Below are 12,830 nucleotides of genomic sequence, written 5' to 3'. Positions count from 1 at the left end.
CACTAGCAAACTAAAACATTATACTCTTAATGTGCAAAATTACAAATCATTAGCACAAGAGATTCTAAATTACTTGTAAAAAGGGATATACTTTCTCTACGTTAAAAATGAGTACACTTTGGGGCACCTGGGTGGCTTAGTCAGTTAGGTATCCAACTCGTAATTTTGGCTCAGGTCATGATCTCGTGGTTCATGGGTTCGAGCCCCAGATCGGGCTCTGGGCTAGATGTCACAGAGCCTGCTTGGGATCATCTCTCTGCCTTTCCCCGCTCTCTCTCTCTCAAAGTAAATAAATAAACTTAAAATATTTAAAAATAAAAATAAATGAGTACACTTTGAGAAAGTTACAACTCATTTCCAAATAGTGTTTCATAAACCAATAGCTTTATGAAAGCCTAATATTTTCCTTGAAAAAAATATTATTTATACATGTGAATATTTTGTACATACATATAACACACACATATATACATATACCAAGATGCTTATTTGTACATTTATATATATATTGCTTGCAGGGGGGTGATATTCTTAGCTAGCAGTTCAAAACGAGAGGTTCCATCACTATCTTGCGGGGTGTTTGTAAATGTGTGAAGGCATTTTTGGTGGTTAAAGTGACTGGAGATGTGTTACTGAGGCCAGGAATGTTTATCATCCTGTGATGCCAGGAACAATTCCACAGTAGAAAAGTATCCCATCCAAAGGAACAATAGTATTCCCTAAAAGGTCTCAGCTCCCCTTAATTGAAGATCAACTTTGATTCTAACAGAAAAAAGATTGAGACCATTTTCTAATTTAATTTTTTAATGTTTATTTTTGAGAGAGAGACAGAGACAGAGAGACAGAGTGTGAGTGGGAGAGGGGCAGAGAGAGATGGAGACACAGAACCTGAAGTAGGCTCCAGGCTCTGAGCTGTCAGCAGAGACCAATGCGGAGTTTGAACCCACGAACCATGAGATCATGGTCTGAGCCAAAGTTGGACACTTAAACGACTCAACCACCCAGGTGCCTTGAACATTTTCTAATTTAGAATATAAAGATCTAGTTTTCTTCTCTAAGGTACAGATAGAGAATATTAAAATGCAGTGGGGGGTGGAGAGAAGGACAATAGACAGAGCTGAAGGAAAAAAAAAACAGGATAGAGGATAAAAAAAACAACAATTAAACAAGCAAACAAACATGGAAGCCAAAACAGATAATGAAGAAACCACCAATCAGCTGGGTGTTGGACAAAGGAACTTGTTCTGGCCTGTTTTATTCCACCCTGTGACAATGGGCAATTTTCAATAGGCAGGAGCCCTGAACACCTTGTTCTTTGGCACCTAATTGCTGCTGCCCTTGTTTACAGTTCCTGGATTTTAGTTTAGAAATAACATTAAGGAATGCTAAATTACTGAGAAGCAGTTGTGATGGGACTTCTAAAAAAGGATACCAAATAAAGAATCCAACTTTGGCAGTAACGTCTCCTCATTGTCAGTTCTGATTCCAGTGAGAGCCTCAGCTGAAGCCTAAGTGCAATAGCTTTTACAAAATTCATACTGAAACTAGGATGTTACTCTGAAAACAAACTCCACCGTCTTCATCAAAACATGAACCATCCTGTTTCAGGGAAAGGAGAAAAGAAATGGTCAGATGGCCTAAAACTTAGACAGGCCAATGGACATAAGGGTCTTTAGAGTGAATTCATTTGTCACGGTGGAAGTAGTGAGAAATGATCACATTCTGGATATATTTTAAAGGAAAAACAAGATTTAAAAACAAATTGCATATGGAGTATAAGAAAAAGATGAAGTACGGGTAAAAGGATTTGAGCCTGAACAACTGAAGGATGAAGTGGCCATTTACTGATTCACTGAGACATTGAAGCCTATGAGAGGTATGAGTTTGGAGACAGGGTTGCCAAATCAGTCGCCACAAAATTCAGTTCAGAGTTTGAGCCAATAAGCTAGTCTGTACTTACAGCAGAGGTTAGAAAGTAGAAAAGATAAGGGCTTTGTTAATATTCCTCAAGGATTCTTTTGTTTTCTGAATGGATTACAACATAATAGAGATTGTATTGAGTAGATCTCAGTCTACTTAGAGAAAGGGTAGTAGAAACTTGCTAATGATGAAAATTCACTGTGCCTACAGAGAAGTTAACATGGATTCTGAAAGAATGAGGTGGCTTAAAAAATAAATCATTGGTCAGGGAGATCAGGCAATTATTAAGGTAGTTTGCCAAAAGAGATAGAGGAGACCCTAAGGATTGGAATTCCAATTGAAAATACAACACAATGCCAAGAAGTATGAAAATCAGACGACTGACTCCACAGGAAAATGTGCCTGAAACTTGTACTAGTTCTGTGTCATGAAGCTCTATAGAGCTACCATACTTGTTCCAGGTCTTCTGGGAAGGAAACACAAACCAGTAACAGTGACTTGTGAAGCATTTGGGAGAGAAGAGAAAGGATAGTGGTGATAACTTCCTTTAGAATATGTATGCATGGGATGTGGCTTATCAGTAGACATATTTATAAAGTGTGGGAGGCTCATCAAACCTGTGTCAAGGCTCATTAACTTGATCTCATTTATGCTGATTCACTTAGGAATGAATGGCACCATTAGAAGAAAAGAAACATCATTACATAAAAGTTAGCCATGGAGAAGAAATAGGAGAGCTGGAGGCACAGGCCATAGCTTTAGAAAAGAAAGGAGTAAGTAGAAGTGAACAAATAGTAATATATTTCTAATTAATAATATTCTGTTCTCTAGATGGTAGCTGAAAACCGAAGCCCCTGGGTAGGACTGAGTGTACCTCTTAATTATGAGAAAAAGAGTGTTTGCTCAAAGACAAGCTAGCCTGATCAAGTGAGCTGTGACTTGAAAACAGAGGTGACAGAACATCCAGATAAAGATAAAACTACCTACTAGGGAGGAAAAAAGTATTGTAAGTGCCTAAACTTCATGAAAAAAATTATTAAGGGGGTGGAAACAGTATTTCTCCATTGCAGAGGCCTGTATACTAATTCATGAAGCAAGATCAATAAATGAAGTAAAATTCATTTAAAACACATGCAGATTGTAAAAGAAAGCTCTCACAGCTTTGTAGAACGACTGTGGTTGAACTAATACAGGCCTAGATCCTAGTTTAGTAATAAGCTAGTGGTGGGATCTTGGGTAAATCAGATCACCCTTCTGGTTTTTTTTTTTGTTTTTTTGTTTGTTTGTTTGTTTGTTTGTTTTCTGAGAGAGAGAGAGACAGCGTGAGCAGGGGAGGGTCAGAGAGAGAGGGAGGTACAGAATCTGAAGCAGGCTCCAGGCTCTGAGCTAGCTGTCAGCACAGAGCCTGATGCGGGGCTCAAACCCATGAACCATGAGATCATGACCTGACCCAGAGTCAGATGCTTAACCACCCAGGCACCCCCAGATCCCCCTTCTAAAATGAGGATAACATTACCTCCTTGTACAGTTACAAAGTTTATTAATACAGAGGCTCCTAAATGACCTCTACTTAACTGGCATGGCGGATTAAATAATTCTTTCCATTGCCTCTGTACAATATAATGACTTATCCAACGGCACAAAAAATGTTCCCAGCTAAATAGTTGCTTTCTAATTCAATCACTCCCTTCTGTATATTTACAAGAAGACAGATGAGTTTATTCCCAAGTCTGTTTATACTAATCATAATTGTTATCGTAACTATTTAGTTTGATTAAACATTATGTAAGCATTACATCAACCAGTGAAATAGGAATACAAGAAAGTTTCTTTTCTTTCTTTTTCTTCTTTTTTAAAGAGAGAGAGACCATGTGAGCACAAGAGAGGGGAAGAGGGAGAAGGTGGGGGGTGGGGAGAGAGAGAGGATGAGAGAGAGGGGGGGAGAGGGGGAGAGAGAGAGAGAGAGAGAGAGAGAGAGAGAGAGAGAGAGAGAGAGAGAATCTTAATCAGGCTCCATGCTCAGTATGCTCCATGCACAATCCCATGACCCTGGGATCATGACCTGAGCCAAAATTAAGAGTTGGACACAACTGACTGAGCCAGCCAGGTGCCCCAAGGAAAAGTTCTATATAAAATTAAGGTAAGTGACTCAATAAAGACGAGGTATTAAACAACTGTTATCAAATGAGGTGTGGGCAGGATAACTATGAAGTTTGGTTCAAAATCAAAAAATCCTTTAATTCTGCACTCATACTGCTTTGAATATTTCTTTGGGTTCTTCCTTCAATTTCATCAATAGAAACTAGAAATTCTTGACAATGCATTATAGGTGTGGTTTATACATTAAAAAAAAAAACTCCACTAAATAAACTTCAAATAAGCAGACTCATACATAAATAGTGGTGAATGGATGTATATGTAAGCATGCATTTTTAAGTTCAAATAAGGTGTTTATAATATGTATCATTTCTTTTTTTTCTTTTAAAATTGCAATGTTTGTCTTTATTTTGTTCTTTATATTTTGAAAGTGAAAAGATAGTATCATTTCTTTTTGTTTTTTTTTAGTTTTTTAAATATCTGTTCTATGTATTTATAAGCCTTAAGTTTGCTCTAAAGATTTCAAAAGTATTAAGAGTACTTTTCCCAGGGTAGCACTTTTTTTTTTTAATTTTTAAACAAATCATGGAGTTCTCCGGTCCACAGCATTTCCGTCTGTTCCAAGGTTATGTATGTTTTGATTACTATTGTGATTAATATGTATCATTTCTTAATGATTCCTCACTTTAATCAACCTTTTCAATGAACTAACCACCTGCTTGTCCCAATTACGTTAGATAAAAAAGTTTTATTGTTAAATAAAGCACCTAGCACAATACCTGGCATCTGGTGGATATTTTCTAAATGGGAGTTCTTATTTTTACCACATATTAACAACAACAAAATAATCTTATATATTTCACTGAGACTCCGGGGTACTATTCAAGATTAGAATATGATAATGGCTAGCATGACTTATGCAAAAAAGAATACATGAGAAGGAAGAACTGGAAAGTTCTCAAAACATGATTTAATATATGTTTGCACATTATTCGAAGTAGAGAAGATTTTTAAAGTGGCCAAATATAGACAAACTGACAAATCTACCATTTTTATCAGAGATTAAAATACCTTTCTCAGGGGGTGCCTGGGTGGCTCAGTTGGTTAATCATCCAACTTCAGCTCAGGTCACAATATCACTGTTTGTGAGTTAGAGCCCTGCATCAGGCTTTGTGTTACCAGCTCAGGGTCTGGTGCCTGCTTTGGATTCTGTGTCTCCCTCTCTCTCTGCCCCTCCCTGACTTGCACTCTGTCTCTATCTCCCTCTCTCTCTATCAAAAGCAAATAAACATTAAGAAAAAAAATTTTTAAATACCTTTCTCAATACCGTTCTCAAAACAAGCAGACAAAAAAATCAGGATATTAAAGTCATAAATAGCACAATTAATAATGTTCAATATAATGATTATGGAACACTACATTTAAAAATGAAAGAAAACACATTCTTTTCAACCATATGGAATATTTAAAGAAATTAACGGGCCATCCATCAGACTAGCCTCCACAAATTTCAAAGCATTATTTAAAAAAAATTTTTTTAATGTTTATTTTATTTTTGAGAGACAGAGAGAGACAGAGTGTGGGTGGGGAAAGGGCAGAGAGAGGGAGACACAGAATCTGAAGCAAGCTTCCAGGCTCTGAGCTGTCAGCATTGGGCCAGATGTGGGGCTTGAACCCACGAATCGTGTGATCATGATCTGAGCTGAAGTCAGATGCCAAACTGACTGAGCCACCCAGGTGCCTTTCAAAGCATTATTAATATACAGACCACATTCTTTGACAATAATGCAATTAATTTTGAAATTAGTAATAAAATTATTTTGGAAAAAAATTTAAATGTTGAAGAATTCATAGGTAGAAAAATGTTAACAGAAATACATAGAAATGAATAATAGTAAAAAATAATTACATATAAAAGTTTCCCATATACAAATATTTCTCTTAAATGTAACTTCAAAAAAAAAAGGCAAGGTACAAAATTAAAGAGTTAACCACACAACTGAAGATGTTAGACAAAGAAAAGCAAAAGTAACCCCCAAAAAGTAGAAGGGAAGGAATCATAAAGAATCAAAAAGGTAACAAAGAAACATAAACTTAACACACTGTAATCAGGACCAACAATTCAGAAGTTGGTAATTTGAAAAGATTAATAAAATTCACAAACCCTTGGTAAGATTAATCAAAGGAAAAAGGAAGCAATTTAGTCGTAGGGATGAAAAAGGGGCACAAATCCAGTTCCAGAAGAGATTTTAAATGATATATATATATACATATAAATATACACACATATACATACAAGGGAATATTACTCAGTCATAAAAAGAAGGAAATCTTGCCATTTGTGACAACATGGATGGACCTTGAAGGCACTATACTAAATATAATAAGTCAGTGAAAGACAAATACTATGTAATTTTACTTGTTATTGAGTTTCTTCTGTAAATATCTCATTCAGTCTAGCTCAGTCTCTGGAACTTTATATCTCAATGCAGATGGTGACCCTGTCTTGCTGCAGCCTCTGGAGCTAAATGCAAATGTGGCCCATACTGTCTCTGTTTTGTGTAATGAACTTCATAGTATGCCGCAGTTCATAACTTAGATGTATGCATGTATACGTATATGTCAATGCAAATACATATGATTTAGACCCTCATGTCTCTGTTGCTTATATATTCTAGGGTAAGGGTATGTATATGTATATGGGTATGTATATGTATCTTCTAGGGTAAGGGTATGTACATGTATTTATGGATGATCTGTGAATAGATGAACAGACACTGTTGACTTAACTCCTATCTTTTATTTATTTCTTTAATATTGCATTAAAATGTCAATAAGGGGCATCTGGGTGGCTCAGTCAGTTAAGTTGCTGACTCTTGATTTCGGCTCAGGTCATGACCTCACAGTTCATGAGATCGAGTCCTGCATCAGGGTCTGCATTAACAACATGGAGCCTGCTTGGGATTCTCTCTCTCTCTGTCTCTCTCTCTCTCTGCCTCTCTCTGTCCCTCCCCTGCTCATGCTCTCTCTCTCAAAAATACATAACTTAAAATCATACAAAACTTAACCAAATAATACTCTCCAATATCCTAGAATATAACCAATGCTTGATTCATAATCAGCAGTAATTTAGTGAATAAGTAATTTAGTGAGTAACTCTTTTTCATAGTGAGTTTAGTTGTTATATCAGATTTTCATTATAATTAGATAACAAAATGCATTTTTTGGAATAGGTGAATATATACAATGAGTTGTATTACAATGTGGCTTTACACATCCAGTGTGATTACAAATAGATTGCCTATAATTAGACTCTTTACCTTCATCTTATTTTTTATAGTTTTCCTATCAGTGGGTAGATGAAAAAAAAAAAAACTGCTTCTACCGTAAATCCTAGAGAATGAAAATAGAGAATCTAAAAGCAGACATAGTTTATATACATTTTCATGTTATTTTGTCTGTCTTTTAAGAGGAGTTAGAGGTTTCATTTTGTTTGGGATACAAAATTTAAATTTCTCTTACACTAATTGGATGCAGCAATATTGTCCTTTGTGTTGAATTTGGTATTTGGTTCTATATGCTGCCGGTTTGTCAAACAAATGTATTCAGACTTTTATGTTTAAATCAGTGTATTCTACATTTGAATACTTTTTCAAAGAATTTTCTTCTAATTATTTCACTATGGTGATAAACCTAAACACTGATGTTGGAAGCACTGGCCATTATTTTAGGCCTATTAGATCACTTATAGCCTGGCACTAATGTTTATGAGCAAAATCAAGTTTCAAGTTGGGAAACCCTCTTACACATGACTCTACACACATATACAGAGACTTTCACAACCAGCATTTTCACAAATGTGTGTATCTGAAGATGAGTCCTGTGGGAGCATGGAATGGGCAAAGCAAATCCATCAAGGTGCTAGAAAAATAAGTCAAGTTCATATGCTACTGATGGGTAGAAGTGCCATCTTGTTTTTGAAAGAAAAAAGTCAAAGAAGATGGCATTTGATAACTAGACTGTTTTTCTTCAGCTTATTATAACCCAGATAATCTATATTCTTATTAAATTTTTATTAAAACTATGTTTCTTGCTGATAACTACTTAGCAAGGCTAATTTGTGCATAATAATACAATTGATTTTTTATAGTCTGTCCATCATTAAATTTCAGAAACATCTTGGCATCTAGACTGACAACCTGGTGAAATACAGGAACATGCCAAATACCCTTTACTATACCTACCTATATGGGGGTGGAGCAGGAGTGGGTAATGGTATATTACATGATTACTGTTTATTTTATTTGCATTTGCTTTTTAAAACCTAATTTATAAAATAATAATCTGGTAATTTTATGCCACAGCGTTTCTTACTAACATCCTTCATATCTACATAAACACATTTACCAGATGGGACTGATACTATCAGGCTCACTATGAGGAGTTGTGTAAGTCCTAGTCTAAGTTAAATCACTTTGAAGTGCTATAAATTGCATTTAACTTCATACATATCATTTTAAAACATCTAGCTATAAAATGTTTAAGTTTAAAAGAAAATCTGGGGTTCCTGGTGGCTCAGTTGGTTGAGTGCCCAACTCCTGATTTCGACTCAGGTGATAATCTCTGGGTTGCAGAATCCAGCCCCATGATGGATTCTGCAGTCTGCATGTAGTCTGTTTGAGTCTCTCTCTCTCTCTCTCTCTCTCTGCCCCTCACTACTGCTCATGCTATATATATATATCTACATATCTATTAAAGCATTTTCACAGTGATATATATATATATCTTTATATATGCTTTAATGGTGGCATCTGTATAGCACGTGATGTCAAGACAGGAAAAAGAACAAGTGCACAATAAATAAATAAATTTTAAAAATAAAATAAAATAAAATAAGGGTACCTGGGTGGTTCAGTTGGTTAAGCATCTGGCTCAGGTCATGATCTCACCGTTTGTGAGTTCAAGCCCTGTGTTGGTGTGGAGCCTGCTTGGGATTTTTTCTCTCCCTCTCTCTCTACCCCTCTCCTGTTAGCTCTCTCTCTGTCAAAATAAATAAACTTTTTTTTTTAAAGTTACTTTGATGATTATGATTTAAGGCAGTAATTACTAAAAAATAGCTAGAAAATCTAATATTATTTTAAAGTATATGAAATACTACATTAAGCTATGTTGGATCATTTCTACTTCAATAGCCTCATCATGAATTATTGCCATAATATGGAATAGCCTTTAGCTATAAAATTAAAACATAAGAAACAGAATATAATAATTAATGAAGATACTTAAAATGCAGGGAATTTTCAACTCACAAAATGGCTGTTTTTAAAATGGCTGTGAGGTTTTGTTTTTTACTTTCCAACAAAATTGATACAATCTTATAAAATAACATTATTATTTTTGTAGGCCAACCACAAAAAGCATTTCATTGAAAATGTGTGGTTTGTTTTCTCTACTTCCTTTATTCCTTTTTATTTTGTTTTTGTTTTGTGTGTTTGGTTTTGAAAGTGGTTTAATATAATTATTTCTCTTGTCAAATAAGATTAAGGTCATACTTTTTTACTCACACAAGGAATGGAAAAGAGTTCCTGAAGTAAATTAAAAACAGTTGGAAAGGAAAGCAAATTACGTTTCAGAAGATGTTCAGAACTTCCCACAAAGGAAAGTGCACATGCCCAGATGGCTTCACAGATACTTAATTCTATCAAGTATTAAAAGAACAATAATATACCATTCACAAATTCTTCCAAAAAATAAAATAAAAAACACACCCCTATTTATTCTATGAAGATAGTACCAGTCTTATACCAAAACCAAACAAAGACACCACAAGAAAACTATATACCAATACTTCTTAGGAGTGTATTTTCAAAAACCTAAAAAAAAAAAATTAAAAAAAAAGCAACAAATAAACAAAATAACAAATTGGATCCAGCAACACATAAAAAGAATTATACACCATGATCAAGTAGAATGTATCCCAGCAATGCAAGGTTGGTTTAACATCCAAAAATCAATTAGAGTAATATGCCATATCAATAAAGTCAGAAACCATATATAATCATTTCAATAGAAGCAGATAAAAGATTTATAGAATCCAACATTCCTGGAGACTAAAATACTTTAAAAACCAAGAACAGACAGAAATATCCTGAACTTCATATTAGACTTGTATGAAAAACTACAGCTAGAGGCGCCTGGGTGGCTCAGTCAGTTAAGCCTCCGACTTTCCGACTTCAGCTCAGGTCATGATCTCATGGTTTGTGAGTTCAAGCCCCGCGTCGGGCTCTGTGCTGACAGTTAGCTCAGAGCCTGAAGGCTGTTTCAGATTCTGTATCTCCCCCTTTTTCTGACCCTCCCCTGTTCACACTGTTTCTCTCTCTCTCTTACTCAGAAATAAATAAAACATTAAAAAATTAAAAAAAAAAAAAGAAAAACTGCAGGTAACATCAGAGTTACTGGTGAAAACCTGAATGTTTTCTCCCTAAAAACCAAAAGATAGGCAAGGATAGGCACCTTGCTGTCTCAGTTGGTGCAGCATGCGACTCTTGATCTCAGGGGTGTGATCTCACATTGGGTGTGGAGCCTACTTAATTAAAAAATTTTTTTTTCTAAATGAAGACAAGGATGTTTGTTCTTACCATTCCTATTCAATATTGTACTAGCGGTTCCAGTCAGGGTAAATAGGGAAGGAAAAAAATTTAAATCACCCAGAATGGAAAGAAAGAAGTAAAATTATCTCCAGTCACAGATGATATGATGTTATATATAGAAAATCTTAAGGAATGTACTAAAAAAATATTAAAATAAACTAGCTCAGCAAATGTTCAGGATATGAGAACAAGATATAAAAATCAATAGTATTTCTATACATTACCAATGTACAATCTGAAAATTAACAAAATTCCTTTTACAATAGCATCAAAAAGAATAAAATACTTAGGAATATATTTAACAAAGCAACTATAAAACATTGTTGAAAGAAATTAAAGAAGACCTAAGTATATGGAAAGGAATCACATGTTCATGAATCAGAAGATACAGTATTATTAAGATGGTAATGCTTCCCAAATTGGTCTGAAGGTTCAATGCAATCCCTATCAAAACTCAAGCCTGCCTTTTCTGCAATCTGATTCTAAAATTCATATAAAAACTCAAGGCCCTCAGGATGGCCGTATCAATCTCAAAAAAAAAAAAAAAAAATTGGAGGACTCACACTTCCTGATTTCAAAATCGGCCATAAAGCTGTAGTAATCAAGGCTGTGGTACTGGCATAAGGATCAATGAAACTGAATTGAACGTTCAAAATATAAACTCTTATATTTATGGCCAATCAATTTTTGTCAAGTAATTCAATGAAGAAAGACCAGTCTTTTAAACAAATGTTGGACAACTGGATATTTATATGCAAAAGAATCAAGTTGGACCCTACATCATACCATATACAAAATTTAACTCAAAATAAAGGCCTCAATATAAAAGCTAAAACCTACAAAACTCCTATTAAAAAACATAGGTATAAATCTTTATCATCCTAAATTAGGCAGTGGTTTTTGAGATGACTACAAAAGCACAAGTGATTAAAGAAAAAAGAGATAAATTGGAATTCATCAAAATTCAAAGATTTTGTTTTCAAAAGATCTCATCAAGATGGTGAAAAGACAATCCAAAGAATGGGAGAAGATATTCACAAATTATACATCTGATATGAAATCTGTACCCAGACTATATAAAGAACTCTTATAACTTAGTAATAAAAAGACAAATCCAATTTGAAAAAGGGGCATCTGGGTGGCTCAGTCGGTTAAGGGTCCTACTTCAGCTCAGGTCATGATCTCACAGTTCATCAATTAGAGCCCCGCATCAGGCTCTGTGATGACAGCTTCTGATTCTGTGTCTCCCTCTCTCTCTGTCCCTCCCCTGCTCTCTCTCTCTCAAAAATAAACATGAAAAAAAAATGGACAAAGGAACAGAACTGACCTTTCTCCCAAGAAGGTATACAAATGGTCAATAAGCACCTGAAAAGATGCTCAACCTCATTAGCAATCAAAGAAATGCAAATCAAAGCCACAATGACATACCATTTCATACCCACTAGAATGGCTATAGTAAAAAAGATCCACAATAGCAAGAATGGGTGAGAACTTGGAGAAACTGAAATTCATAAAATGCCTGAATTATGTACTCTTTGATGAACTATGTACCTTGTTTGCAGTGACAAAATGTTTGCCCATAAACCATTTTAATGTGCAATCAGTAATTATTATAGTTACAATTAAAGTTTATGTAAGTCATTATTTTAATTAAAATTTTATTATTTTTAAAAATTTTTTAATGTTTTTTATTTATTTCTGAGAGAGAGAGAGAGAGAGAGAGAGGCAGTGTGAGCAGGGGAGGGTCAGAGAGAGAGAGATACAGAATCTGAAACAGGCTCCAGGCTCTGAGCTAACTGTCAGCACAGAGGTCAACAGGGGGCTTGAACCCAGGAATGGTGAGATTATGATCGAAGCCGAAGTCGGACTCTTAACTGACTGAGCCACCCACGCGCCCCTAATTAAAAATTTAAAAGTAAAGATAAAATATTCAGATAATAAACTTCAGTTAATAAAGTAGGAAATATTCAGAAAAATAAAGATTGAGCTTGTAAAAATACTTACAACATATTCAAGTAAAAAAAAAAACCCGATACTACAAAACAGCAATAATGGCTCATATTTCCTCTATACCTGCTATGGGGCAGATATTTGTTATGTACATAGAATTTCACTTAATCTTAGCTATGAGCTACCTTCCTCATTTAACACATAGAGACTGAG

General features: G+C 35.0%; 1 protein-coding gene across 1 annotated transcript in view; it reads right to left on the bottom strand.

Annotated features, from left to right (window-relative positions):
• The window catches only part of N4BP2L2 (NEDD4 binding protein 2 like 2), a 67,824-nt gene that overhangs the window by 8,002 nt on the left and 46,992 nt on the right, over nt 1–12,830 (bottom strand). The gene's annotated exons all lie outside the window — the stretch shown is intronic.

This window comes from Hyaena hyaena, unplaced genomic scaffold (genome assembly GCF_003009895.1).
Source record: "Hyaena hyaena isolate Hyena2069 unplaced genomic scaffold, ASM300989v1 scaffold_163, whole genome shotgun sequence".
NCBI classification, from domain to species: Eukaryota; Metazoa; Chordata; class Mammalia; order Carnivora; family Hyaenidae; genus Hyaena; species Hyaena hyaena.
Note: the sequence above shows the minus strand (reverse complement) of the source record. Positions and strands in the feature narration are given on the sequence as shown.